The 14,269-nt window shown below is 43.9% G+C and overlaps 1 protein-coding gene and 1 long non-coding RNA gene across 3 annotated transcripts in view; both read right to left on the bottom strand.

Annotated features, from left to right (window-relative positions):
* Positions 1-14,269, bottom strand: part of TMCC3 (transmembrane and coiled-coil domain family 3) — a 250,045-nt gene that overhangs the window by 82,261 nt on the left and 153,515 nt on the right. The window lies entirely within an intron of this gene.
* LOC141570061 (uncharacterized) lies at positions 9,376-12,940 on the bottom strand. The gene is made up of 3 exons (XR_012493849.1): positions 12,394-12,940; positions 10,525-10,639; positions 9,376-9,717 (listed from the first exon to the last, which is right to left on the bottom strand). It is a non-coding gene; the product is annotated as an uncharacterized LOC141570061 (long non-coding RNA).

Raw genomic sequence — 14,269 nt, 5'->3', positions numbered from 1 at the left:
GTAAAGAATTTCATCAAAAGAGATAACTAGAGAGGTAATGCCGATCCATTAAATGTCTTTAACAGCTCCTGCACAATATCCAGTCTCTTCTCCTTCTGAGCAGCTACAGTTCTCAATATGCCGTCCCTGTGTGCAAAACACGTGCAGGGCCTAGTGATAAATGCGCAGAAAGCAAGAGTACAGGGAGAGGAATAGAGACATAGGGGAAACGGGAAAGCAGTGACTTGAGACTTTAAGGGAGAAGCGTAGTACAGAAAAATAAACACACTATGAGGAGTACTGCAAAGGTGCCTGCTGCTCTGAATGAAACCCGCAGGTAGGGCCAACCCAATGAACTTCCGCTGTGAAAAAGAGCTAACAGGAAGGAAAAAGAAGTATAACGATTTTATAAAACTCAGTGATTCCTTTTTGAAATGAGATGTAATTCTCTTAAAAGGACTCGGGAGACGAAGAGAGCACAGAGTGACCAGTGGAGACAGCACTGCAGCAACGCCCAACTGGGGGCAGCGGAAGTTGTGCCCTTGCTGGGTCACATGGAGAGTGGGCTTTTCAGGCCAAAGGGACAATATACCCAAAGCACTGAACCTGAGATTAGCAAAGGACGCTACAGTCCTAGAGTCTGGTGTTCAAAGTCTATTCCATGCCTAAATAAATATATTTTAAAGAGCTGTGGCCAAAGATGGGATTTTGTAATTACATATTGATTTGTATTGGATTTCTTGGTCGGCTGCAGTTTGGAATCTGTCCAGGATGACTTCCCTGCCAATGTCCAGGTAGCTTAACACAATTTCAAAGTACGTCTGAATATACATTTGCAACAGATGAGATTATTAAATGCTCGGTGCAAACAGTGATCCCTAGATGTGTTACTACCCACCAGGAGACAAAGCACATCTGCCTGTGTGCCACTCTCATTCCAAGCAATATTTACATCCTTCCAGTTACTCATTTCAAGACTGCAGGATATGGAATTCCATTGCTCTTTTAAGATGAATGCAAAAAATAGTTGATCATTTCTGGATTTTCCAATTAACTCGTTCTCAGAATAATTTATTTTTAGCATGAAGAACAGACATAGTTCGTGGTCTATAGATAGTTGCATTTACATATCAGTCATATTTCTTAGCATGGTACCAATATTTTTTTTCCAAGTAGGAACCATTAAAAAAAAAGGGTTTATACTTTTAAAGCCTAGAATTGTAGAACTTTTCAGAACCGTCAGGACTGTATAGTCCAGCCTTCTTTTTTAGGAAACTGAGGCACAGATACGTAAAATGACTTGTTAATCAGAGGCAGAGCTGAAGAAAAAGGCAGGAGAAGAGGAAGAGGAGAGATTGCAGTTACTGTGGACATCGGCTGAGTGTTCCAGTCTGTGCTTGTGCACTTCCTCACACACACATACACACACACCATATACACACCACACACACACCTCACACACACACACCACACACACACACCACACACACACATACACCTCACACAGACCTCACACACACCACACACACACCTCACACACACACACCACACACAGACCTCACACACACCACACACACACCTCACATACACACACACCACACACACACACCACACACACACACCACACACCACACATACACACACCACATACACACACACACACACACACACACACACACACCTCACAGTGTCCTTGTCATGTCCTAGGACAGTGAGGCTGAGCCTGAGAGGTTAGGAAACTTGCCCACTGTCACTCTAAGTGACTGATTTAAACCCAACTCTGAATGATACCACACACCAGCCCTTTCCCACTTCCCTACACTTTCAAAGAAAATAAACAGAACCAAGTTACATCATTAAGCTCACAACTGATATTTATAATGGCATTATACAAAATTAGATTCGATAGCGTCTCAAAACTTTGGGTTAATTTCCTACTATTCAATCTCTGGATTGTTACTGTTTTCTACTTTGGCAGTAGAACTGACATTTAGTTACGAAAGTATGAATTAAGTCATGTTTGAGTGTGAATCAAGTGAAATCCTGGCTGTCTGACCTTAATTAACTGGTGATGAAAAATTCCATAATCCTTTGAGTGTTTTTATTTTGAATGCACTTATTTGAATGCAAATGCAATGCAGTGGGCTTTAGCAAGTCTTACCTGAACAGGAAATGTACTGACTATGTGCTACATACCCATCACCTAATGCTCATGGTGAGAGAGACCTGAAAAGGTACAGAATCATCCAGTAACTGATTCAAACCCAAGACTATCTGATATCAGAAACCAAGCCAAGGAAGTATGGAATGTATGTGTAAAACATATTAAGCTTATTTCAATGTTCTTCAAACTTCAAGCTTCTTAGAACCTTGCATTTATTTCACAGCACTTACAGTCTAGTTGGAAATGTTGCATCAAACTAAGCATTGGTGCTCAATTCCTATGATCGCATTAAATTAGAAATAGTTTTATTTGGCAGAAAGAAAAAATAGTCTATATTTATTTGATACATTTGGTTAATTACTCATCTCCAAGTAAACTCGCTACTAAACACCACTGGACCTGTGGTCTAGGCTGATGAGACCTGATGTTTCACACCTGTGACTCAAAGTGCTGTGAACGCAAAAGTCATCCTTAAATCCCCGTACAGTAAACCAGAATTGCATGAGTGACCAGGTAAGTGTGCGACCAACTACCATTGCCATACGAACAGCTCAAAGGGCACAGACCGTTACTACCGGTAGCAGCCCAGTGGCATAACATAGTTTTCAAAAGGCAGCAAGCAACATTCATTGGCAGGCTTTTTGTGTCTTTCTGCTTATATGGAACGCACAAGGTTAGAGTCCAAGGTTAAAGCTGTTTTTCCTTAATAATACTGAATTTTCTTTCTGATCACTTTGAAAATCTAATTGTGCCCTTGGGTCACCGTCAGTAGAATGGAAACTGGGAAGGGAATGGGCTGCTTTTGTTTTTATGTCATTACGTGCATAACTAGGCAGTGTTTTTAAAAAGAGAGCCACAAGGTTCCGTGTACAATAACCTTGTGACCCTGTGCAGTTCTGTCATCCAAAGTCATGTACAGACAAACCTGGTTATTATTCTTTTTTAATCTCAGATAGCCTTTTCTTGGTTGCCAAGGGTGTATTCAGTAAAGCAAATCTACTTCCTTCAGTATTTTAAATCCCATTTGTATCCTGGCAAAAAGAAAAAAAAAAAAAGAAAAAGAAATACGTTTCCTGAAGAAAAGGAGCCATGTCTTAAAAAAGGAAGTTGAAGCCTTTAAGCTTGAGATAAGTCTTTTCAAAACGAGAAAAGAACTTTTGGCGTGAGCTAAGTGCATCCTACACCAATGGAAACTGTAGACCTGTCCTTTACTTCATGGCTATCACGATACAGATTATAAAATATACTGGTCCGACAGCCACCAGCTCCACAGAGGGTAGACGTAGCTTCAGAGAGTGACCTTGTTGGGGGCGGAGCGGGGCAAAAGCGATGGAATTTTAGACTTGGGGGTTTGTGGAGATACTTTCTATCGATACTTTCTTTCGTCACTATCCCTTGAACCTCAACTCAGGGAGGGCACGTTATGATTATTCATTCAGACGTAGGTTGAGGGGAACCCTATTTTACTGGATGAGACATATGAAGTCAAGTCATTACAGTTTGTGAAACGGGACCAAGTGAAGTGAGGCCCATAAAAAGGCTGACATAACAGCCACAGGGTTATCTCACCTTTCCTGCTCTCTTAGTTCACTACCCTCCTTTGAAAATCTATTTCCAGTTTTTAAGAGGTACAAGTCATACACCTATTGTACTTTCCTCCTGTTTAATGAAGAGATCACTAAATTAACGAGAGTGGCAACTTCAATCTTCACTTGGAAAACATTTTGTTTCATGAAACACCCTGACGTTTACAGCAAAACGCAAGCAAACCAGCCAGTTGACATTTATGGAAGGCGTACTGTATGTCAGGCTTTGGTCAGGTTGTAGGGAGACAGCAGCTGAAACAGACCACAAAGAGAACCTGGCCAAATGGAGCAAAGCATTGATCAGGAAAGACAGATACTAAAAAAGTGCAGGGTGATTTGGTCTCTGGCAAGAAGTAGAGGTGTGACAGGGCATATGACAGGGAGACCTAACCCGATCTGGGTACTGGGGAGGATTTCCTGATAAAGAGACATTCAAGTGGAGATCTAAAGAAAGAACAGTTTTTAAGTGGGTGCAGAAGGGGTAGAGAAAGACAGCTGAGGGGAAAGTGGTATATACTTGAGAAATGGAGACAAATCTAATGTAGCAGGAAAAAGTAAGGGATTGGCGGGGAGGGGTCGGTGGTAAGTAGCAGATCACACAAGGCCTGGTAGGGAAATCTAGAATTTATTGCTGGGGCAACTAGAAACCATGGAGGGTTCTAAGTGGAGGAGCCAGATAATCCGATTGTTATCATTTGTGCTGGTTTTAGGTCTGGCTGCAGTTGGGATAGAACTGGAGACTCTGGTTTCTTTCTGATAAATCTAAATAAAGAAGTGACCATGCATCTGTACCACACCCCCTCTACCCCCTTTTTGAATTAAAAACAATCCCTAATTATGTAGTGGGGTGCTCTGAGTAGCAGGATGTAGGTACCAAACTGTTATTCAAAAACCAGACATTAATAAACTTTCTGTGGTGAAGGGAAGGTGTTACAAGTCCTATTGGGGCAAAAGCATTCTTTAGTGCAGGAAGGAGCATTCTAGCCACGCAAATGTCAGCGGGATGCCTGCTGTGCTTGGGTAGCTCTCCACTCCAGTGAGGTAATCTAAAAGCAAACACTTTAGATGTTAAGTGTCCCTCTTGCTAACTTAAAAGGCAGTTCCACTGTGAAAAAGGCCCATGTTTATGGAAAATTTTTTTTCTGTTTCTCACAGAATTCTACATTTTTGTGGAGAATTCATTTGCCAGCCCAGCTGCAGCTGGAGGGGCAGAGTAGACGCAGCGCCTCCAGTGAGGGGCTACTCAGTGATGCTCAGTGACGCTCCCAGGGAGGAGGCTACTGCTGTGGTCTGGGAAAGAAGCCATGGAGGCTGGGAGTGGAGTGGTGAAGAGTCCATCTGCGAGACATGGTGGGGCAGAAATCACAGGACTTGGTGATTCCCAGGGCGTGACGTTTGGAAGGGAGGGGCTCTCAGGGGACGCTGGAGCATCTGCTTAGGCAGTGGTGCCATTTACTGAGCTGTGGGACTTCAGAGAAGTCACGGGGTGTGGAGGAGAGTGGATACATTCGGATGTACTGAGTGGTCACCAAGTGTAGATGGAGGTAAAGACGTGGATAAGGAAGTCTGGAGGTCAGAAGAAAAGACAGGAGCAAGAGAGTTCAGTTTGGGAGTTCCGTTTGGGCTATTTCAATAGAAGGTCCCTGCTTCTACCGTGGGCCCCAACAGTCTTTTGCTCAAAACCCTCCACTGGCCTCTAATTTCACTCACAGTAAAGCAAGGTCCTTACTGGGGCTGGATGACACCACATGACCCCTCTGACCTCTCCTAACCCAGGCCACCTCTCTGTCCTCATGTCCACCTCTCCCCTACAGGGCACACTGTGCTCCAGCCGCTCTGGCTTTCTGGCTGTTCCCCAAATGTACCAAGTGCCCCTCACCTCAGGGTCTCTGCACTTGCTGTTCCCTTTGCCTAATTGGTCTCCTAGACATTCTACATACACAGACCACTACCTCACTTCCTGAGGTTTCTAGTTAGGTATCGGCCAATCGGTGAAGACGTCTCTGAGCGTCCTATTCTAAGTTGCAACATTCATCCATCTCCGTTTCTCTGCTTTCCAAAACTTGTTAAGATCTGTATGATATACGCCCACTTGACATACAGTTCATTATATACAACATAGTATTATATATTATACTTATGCTATACACCACATTTATATTTACTGCACCTCAATCAGCATCTGGAATATTAGATATTAATGTTTATAATTGCCCACCTCGAATGTAACTCCATGAAGCCAGCAACTGAATTTTGTTCACTGCTCTATTCCTACAGCCAAGAAAACTTCCTGGCATGAAACATGCACTTACTAAATCATTTGTTGAATAAAAAACCCCAACATTTCATGATACCGTAGAGAAGTAGAAGGGAAACAGAGGTGTAGGAGGAAAACAAGAAAACACAGTGTCACGGGAACCAGGGAAGAGTGTGCCGACCACAGCGACGACGGCTGACATTTGCTGTTGCTCATTCCTGTGGCAGACATGCTCACCACTCCCACAAACCATCTCCTCCAGACTCACTACAGTCCTAGGAAGAAGGTGCCATCCTCACTTCATAAACAATTCAGAGAACTAACTTTCCCTAGGTCACCATGATGTGTACTAACTGCTAAGAGAGAAATTAACTCCTAAAACCTGTCTACCTAACTGACTCACACAGAGACCACTGGCGACCTTAACAAAAACCTGGGCAGTGTCCAGATCGGAGAGAGTGGGAGGGGGCGGGGGAACTGAGGCCAGGGAGGCAGCTGGCTCTCTCCAAAGCTGGCCTGGGAAGGAGATGCAGAAAGTGCTGGACCTGTGGCTAAAGGGAAAGAGGGTTTTAATTTAGGGGACAAGGAAATAATTTGAATTTCCAAATGCCAACCCTTTTTCAGAGTTTTGGTTAGTATGTATGGAGGAGCAATCAGCAGTGATAGGTATTTGTTTTCCCTGTTTCCTGTTCCAAAGAAATTCAGATTTTGCTGATAAATTTGGTTTAAAAAATCCTTGGCTATGCGTAACATTTGCTTCCTACATCCTACAGAACAGAGAAATCTATGGAAAAGAAAATGTGTAATTGGGTCAACATAACGAAACAAAACGATGACCTACTCCTGGTCTTCTTTGGAAGCTGGCAAATCAGGGCTTTAGAAAAATCAATCAAGCCGTACTATTCTGTGGCAACGTGGAGGAGAGGCCCACACACTGTACGTGGAAGCAGAGAACCTAGCTGGCTGCCCCTCTGGGCCAGCCAGTATTAACTCTGTCACCTTGCACAAGTTCAACTTCAGTGTTTGGATAATATTTACTACGTCTCTCTTGCTTCTGAATGGGATCAGAGGACGTGGGCCCAGTAAAAGTACTTTATACAAATGCAAGGTAACACACATATTTCTTGTGATTGAAGGTATACCTAAAAAGATACTTATTATAATGTACACAGCCTGCAAGCAATCTGTTTGAATGTTACAATCATTTACAAACTGAATCAAGAGAAAAAAACAACAACCCAGTGATTGCTTAACAATTCCACATGTCATATATTTGGAAACATCGGCCTATTTACCTTTGATTCCTACAACCTGTGCTGCTGAATTTACTATGAATCAGGTTAGGCCAGGCCTAAGCTTGAGGCAATGTCTGCCGTCTGAAAATGCTGTGTGACATACTTTCAACTTGCTCTGGATCTGACAATGTAACAATTTGTACCCAAGTCCTGCCACATAGTAAATGCCATACGTTTACTAACCAAAGAAAAACCAGTACAGCCAGTGTAATTATAAACCAGCCAAGCTTCAAGATGCTCCCTTAAACACTTCTGAAATTAGGCATCACTCAGGGCAAGATCACACAGAACGCCAGCCCTGTGCCAATTCCACAACTGTGCCCATTTCTTATGGAGGCATAGATATGGCCCCCTCCATTTAGAGGAACAAAGCCAAGAAAAGAATCCTTTGGGCTTTACTTTTAATTTTTAAATTTGAAGTCATGCAAGCCCTGCCCTTTAGCTATCATGGTACATTACAAATATTGAAAATATTGAACAGGGGTGGAGGTGGTGAATTAAGTGTTAAAGAGACCAAACGCATCAGGCGTTTCGCTTATGTAACATTCTGGGCTCCAAGAACCTCTGAGTGGGAGTGACTCAATCCCATATCCAAGCAGATAACAGCTAAAGTCACCCTCTCAGCACAGTTCTTCCAGGCATCCTCCTGCATCTCTGCAAAAGAAGATGGGCTCTCCTTCCTCACCCTGACTTCTAGGTCCTGAGGGCCTGGGCTGCTCAATGACAGTAACACCCAGACTACAGTCTTCTGGGCTGCCCAGGCCCCTGTGGCTACAGCTAGGAGTGGGCAGGATGGGCTGAGGGCAGAGAAGAGCTTCTGGTGATGCACTCGGGGTTTATAGAAGGGTTAAGAGTCCGTGACTTCAGGAGTAATCCTCGTCGCCTCTTAAGTCTGCAAGGGATTCTTGCCTCCAAGTCAGCCCTGGCTAGGACCATGAGTATCACAAGACAAAACAGAAAGGGCAGTTCTTTACTGGGCACTTGGCACCCAAAACTGAGATATGGACCAGGAGATTAATACGATGGTTGCCCTTTGAGAACCTCTGACCAGTCTTTCCCCTCCTCCATTTCCACAGCTCTCCCCGCCATTCTGCATTACTCACCATTCCAACACGCACCCTCCCTGCAGGTTATGTTCCCACTGGATGGAATGACCCCTCCTCTCTCACGGAAATGCCTCCCTTATGGGCCCTGATCAAATGCTCCCCCTCAAGAAAGTCTTCCTCATTGACTAGAAGCAATATCTCCCTCCTCTTGCCACAAAGAATATTTTGTTTACAACAGAAACAAGAGCTGGTAATATTACTTATTGAGCAGATTCTATGGAATAGGAATTCCTATAAGCAATTTCTAAATTTTATTTAACTTAATCCTCACAATGACTTCCATGCAAACGTTATTATTCCCTTTTACAGATGAGCAAATAGAAGCTGAGAAAGATGAAGTACTTTAGAAGGCAAGTGGGGGCATGAGACGTCATGGGCCAGGCAGTTTGGTAGCAGAGCTCACACTCTACATCTTGTCTTCTATTGCAGTGATTTGTGTGCATGTCCCATCTGCTCTATGAATTTCTGAGGTTGGACATCTTTGGATATCGCCTTATTTGAACTCAGGGCTCAAAGTGGGTGCCTGAACTTGAGCAAAAGTAATCTGGTGTGGTTTTACACATTTCTAGACAGATCATTGTGGCTGATTTTTCCAGGCATGCTGTCCCTGCCTACTCTACCCTTAATCCAGAAAAATGGCTCTAGGACTCATCAAGGATTGCAATTATAACTGGCTTTCCAAAGTGAAGAATCCAAGAGCCAGGCAAGTAGGAGAAATCCGACCCTCGAAACTTTTTGGAAGCATGGACGGGGCCCACAGGATGTGGTACCATTGTGTCCTAAGTTTGGTGATGAGGTACCTGAGACATTAAACCACCTCTGTGAGCATGAGCTTAGAATAGCAAGTCTGGGGGGCCCCTTTCTTTTCAAAGGTTCTTCAGATTCTCTGTCTTTAGTCTCCTGAAGAGTAACAAATCCTTGTTGGAGAATAAGGCAATTTGGTTCAAAGGTTAAAAGCAGATGGACTTTAAAATGAAATGGACTTGGTCTGAATGAGTCCTGTAGGGGAGGAAAAAGTTTTTTCAGCGCTCTAGGGGTCTGAAAAATAAACTGACAAATACATTCACAGGAGAAAAGCATACACATTTATTTAAGTTTCATGTGACACGAGAGCCTTCATAAGGAAATGAAGAGCCCAAGAAGCAGTTAGATTGATGCTAGGTTTGATGACGAGTGGGCAGTCATAGAAAAAACGTGGTAAGACAAAAGCTAAAGGGTAGGAAACCGGAGGAAACTTAGCAAAGCCTGTTGGTTCGGCTTCTTCTCAGCGTCCCTGCGTTTCTCGAGATAAGGACTCTCCTTTCCTCTGGGTATAGGAGGGTTTCACGGCCTGTCTCAGGAGAGAAGGGTGGGAGGAGGTCAGAGTGACCTTCCTGTTTCTGCTGTTATCTCAAACCCCTTCAGCTTAAAATAGTCCATATGCCATGTCGTGGGGTAGCATGTCCTGAACCCCACCAGTCCCAACTCGGTGCCATCTTTGTGATGGGGGACAAGTTACTTAACATTTGTGCCTTAGTCGCGTCACCTGATAATGGAGCCACATCAACACCTATTCATTCCTAAGGTGACCGGGAGGACAGAATGGGGTACTGTGTATAAAGTGCCTAGTACAGTGCACTCAACAAGCGTTAGCTCTCAGTAGTAATGACCACTATTATTAATATGAATTGCTCCTGTTGGCAGTCAGGGCTTATTGCTTGCAGGAGCCACATTTTCATGCATCAGTTAGTGCTATCCTTTTCTGCTCGACAGAGCTGGCAGTGAATGTACACACCCACACCTCTGGACATCGAGAAGAAATGAAGACACATAAACTGTAGAGATCCCGTATGACAATGAAAGCTGCTCAAAATACGGCAGCCCCTGAAATTAGGAGCCTCCCTTCTTTCCCTCCCCAACTGAAACTGCTCCTATGGATGTTGCTCTTGGTTCAACCTGAGACCCCTGAAGTCCTACCATGTTTCCCTGAAAATAAGACCTAACCGGAAAATAAGCCCTAGCATGATTTTTCAGGATGACATCCCCTGAACATAAGCCCTAATGCATCTTTTGGAGCAAAAATTTATCTTAGACCCGGTCTTATTTTAGGGGAAACACGGTACATCCACCTAACCGTTTTCCCTAGCCACACACGTACCTGTCTAATCAATCCTCAGACGTCTGGAACGCAGGGTGTCAGGAGAGAAGACAATTGCAAATATTGGATCTGCTCCAGGCCTGGTCAGAACATTTCCTTCCCTTGACTCCAATGACTGGAGACAACATAGCGTTTAAAACCAGTAAGACCACAAACTCTAGGGCCGAACTGCCTGAGTTTTGAATCCGGGTCCTATACTCACCACTGTGAGAGCCTGGGCCAGTTACTTAACCTCTATGTGCCTCAATCTCTTCATCTGTAAAATGCGATATTGTAAGAATTAAGTGGGTTCATGCTGTTATATCAATGTTATTATTACTGGATGGTCATACGACCCAAACCAAGCCAATAACTCTCAGTCCCAGGACTTTTGCTGGAGATGCATCTGCCAGAATTTCTAAATTGGTAAAACTGAAAGCTGAGAACTGCCAGTATATCTTCCTGAGAATGAAGTGCCCACTCAGGAAAGAGGACTGAGAGATGGTCAGAGCACCTGGGGTCCAAAGCTATTGTGTGCGACTGGAATCTAGTTATGCCTGGCCGTCTGGTGAGGGACTTTTCAATAGCATGGGCCATTAATTCTCCTTCGTTCACTTGAGTCATTTGAATTGTTTCTATCACCTACCAACAAAATAATTCTCACCTAGCTTTATTGAGATATAATTCCTTTACCTACAATTCACCAATTTCAAGTGTACAATTTAATGGTTTTCAGCACATTCATAGAGTTGTGAAACCATCACTGTGATGTAGGAGTTTTGCTCCCAGACGCCACAGAAATGGCTCCGTAGGCATGGGGTAGGAGCAGATCTGCTTCCAGGTCACCACCATTTTGAAACTAGTTAAAGTTGGAATCATCTATTTTTTTATTTGGAAGTGGCTTAACCTTCACACAGTGTAATGGAAAAAGAAATGAACTGGGAATCAGGATCCCAGGTCTCTGTTGTGGGAAATCAGGAAATCCCTATGATGCCTGAGGTATCCATAATTCTACAGTTTAGTCAAATCTCTCACTTGTCATATAAAAGTGAGAGCCAGAGACGCTAAGCCAACTGCCCAAGCTGACGGAGGTACTTCCTGTTGGATACATTCAAGAATACTGCGGTTTTCTGTGTTGTTAGCTCTAGGCTGTTCTTACTCTTCCTGTAGGATTTCATTCCCAAGATCCAAGTCAATCTGTTAATATGCTTGGAGGTTAAAAGAATTTTTATAAAAATCGTCATTCATTCATTCATTCATTCATTCATTCATTCATTCAAGAAATACACTGGGATTGTGGTTAGTCCCTATATTTAATGTTTAATTCCAGTGTGTTTCTCTTCAGATAAAATAGTGTTCTGACTACAACCTAGAGGTAAAGTAATATATTTTCCTTAAATCAGAATATAGTAAGGGGTTTCAAAAATATTCTATGGTGCTTAGTGCATTAAGTGATAATAGATTGGTGAGTTTCTACATACATGTGTGCAATAATCTTGGGGGGCAGGACCGGGAGGATTAATTACAAAGAAGTGCTGCTGGGGATAAGGACGGATGACAATTAAGGGAATAATTAAACTCTTCATCTAATAAAAATAAATAGATTTGATAACCAAACTTGAAATTTAGACTAATTTCACATCTAACAGCCCTTGAGGCTTCAGAGGGTTTAGCAAAAATATTAAAAAAACAACACTTCAGCTATTACTAATTACAAATCTGTGTATCTGGGCACACAAGGACTCTCTATACAGGCTTTGGAAATGTTTAGAAACACACTTCCTGAAAGAACACGAGAGATTTGGAACTGGCCAACAAAATGTAATAGAGCCGGGGGGCAGGATGCATTGTACCCAGTCATCATTAAGGACGGAAAGGCATTTGCTTTACCTGGGATTTCCTGTGAAAACACAGTGAGAACACCCAGAGAAACAGCAGCAGCAGGGAGATTATCTGCGGTCATCATTGTTTTTAAGGCGTGTTTTTTCCTTTGTGAATCTAGACAAAGTAAGTTGCATCCTATCAAAGAGTGTTGGCTGTTTTATTTAAATTACAAGCAAGAGGTGGTAGAATGCTTAAACCGAGCTTAAGGTGAGGTCCTTGCATGGAATTCAAGGGGAGAATAGTGAAAAAGAGAACAAAAACGTCCATAATGCCACTATCCTAATACAACTACTATGGGGACGTTGATGCATTTCCATTTACTTTTCTAAGTTTTCATTGTTTACAGTTGCAGTGGGAGGAGACCAAGTTGCAGGATGTCCTGGAAAGACTCCCTTCCACCAAACCCTCCCTCCCAACACGCGTATGTTTGCAGTCTTCAAAACCAGCAAGACCCTGCCATCACGCCCTTTACCCCACCGAGGTCTGTAAGGCCGGAATCTCCAGGGATGCAGGCAGGCAAACATCGTCACCGGGCTGCCACCCCCACACAGTGCTGACAGCCCGATGTCCCAAGCCCTCCCACTCTGTCCTCAGAACCCACAGTCTGTCACCAGTGAAGTCCTCTCTATCCTCAAACTTCAAACATTTTCTTCACTTTCTTGTTCTAATTGAAACCTGGGTCTTCCTGCAGACACTGCTTCCTCTGTTTTCTCTCCCACTCCCTTTGTGCCATGGGCCCTGAATTCACCTCCACAGGTGCTCTCCTTGCTCCTCCGTGTCAGTGACCTTCCTTTCTCTCTACACTTGCCACCTTTTAACAGTTGTTGGCATTAGACATTACACGGGCAACCCCCTCCTTGCTGCAGTTATCAACAGAAACCCCCAAACGGTCACTCTCCTCATTCCTTGAAGATTTTAGCCCCTGACGCAGTTACCTTTCCCAACATTACTCACTCATACATACCTGGTGATTTCAAAACCCACAGAGGAACCTCCCAATACCCCCACCCTTATGTTCCTCGACCATTTTTCCATCAAGTATCTTGTTCTCCACTCTACTTCAGCTTTCCCCAGTCACACTCTAGACCAGGGGTGTCCAAACTGCGGCCCGCGGGCCAACTGAGGCCCGCAATCCATTTTTAATTGGCCCACAGCAAATTCCAAAAATATATTTAGTTTACTTAAATAAACCAGGTGAGGCAATACGTACTTCACCTCGAGTGAGTGGCCCGGCTGTTTGTGCATTTTACCGCATATGGCCCTTGGTGAAAAACGTTGAAAAAAGTTTGAACACCCCTGCTCTAGACCATGTCACTGCCTCCATCATCCACTGCAAGCATCCCAACCACAGCTTTGATTTCCATCTTACTCCCGTTAATACCCTCCCAATCCAAGTAGCTTGACATGCATTGATCCTACCATCTTTTCACTAGTTTCAATATCCCCCTTAGCTTCACTTCTCAAGCAGCTCATCGTCGTTCACTTACTTATAGCGCCCACTCCCCTCCCTCTCCTGCCCTTCACAATCCGCACCCAGCAAACCCTCCACCTGGGTTACATCTGATCCTCCCCTTACTCGGTTCCTGCCCCCGTGCAGCTGATCTCACCTTAGATTCACGATCAGAAACCAGGATCGTGATCTGGTAATCCTACCCTGCTTTCCTGGCCCATTTACTTTCCCTCCCTCCTAGGTGGTTCTAATCGCTATTCTCTCTCCTCAAACCTCCAATACCACCTCCTCCTCCATCCTTGCTCTTGGCTCACAATTGCGCTTTCTACTTCTCTGAAAAAAAATGGAAGGCATCAGACGAGAACTCCCACCGGCTCTCACCCCACATCGACCCACTACCTGCACCGGTGCTTGCCCTCCTCTTGCCCTCGA

Source organism: Rhinolophus sinicus, linkage group LG02 (genome assembly GCF_036562045.2).
Source record: "Rhinolophus sinicus isolate RSC01 linkage group LG02, ASM3656204v1, whole genome shotgun sequence".
Classification (NCBI taxonomy): domain Eukaryota; kingdom Metazoa; phylum Chordata; class Mammalia; order Chiroptera; family Rhinolophidae; genus Rhinolophus; species Rhinolophus sinicus.
Note: the sequence above shows the minus strand (reverse complement) of the source record. Positions and strands in the feature narration are given on the sequence as shown.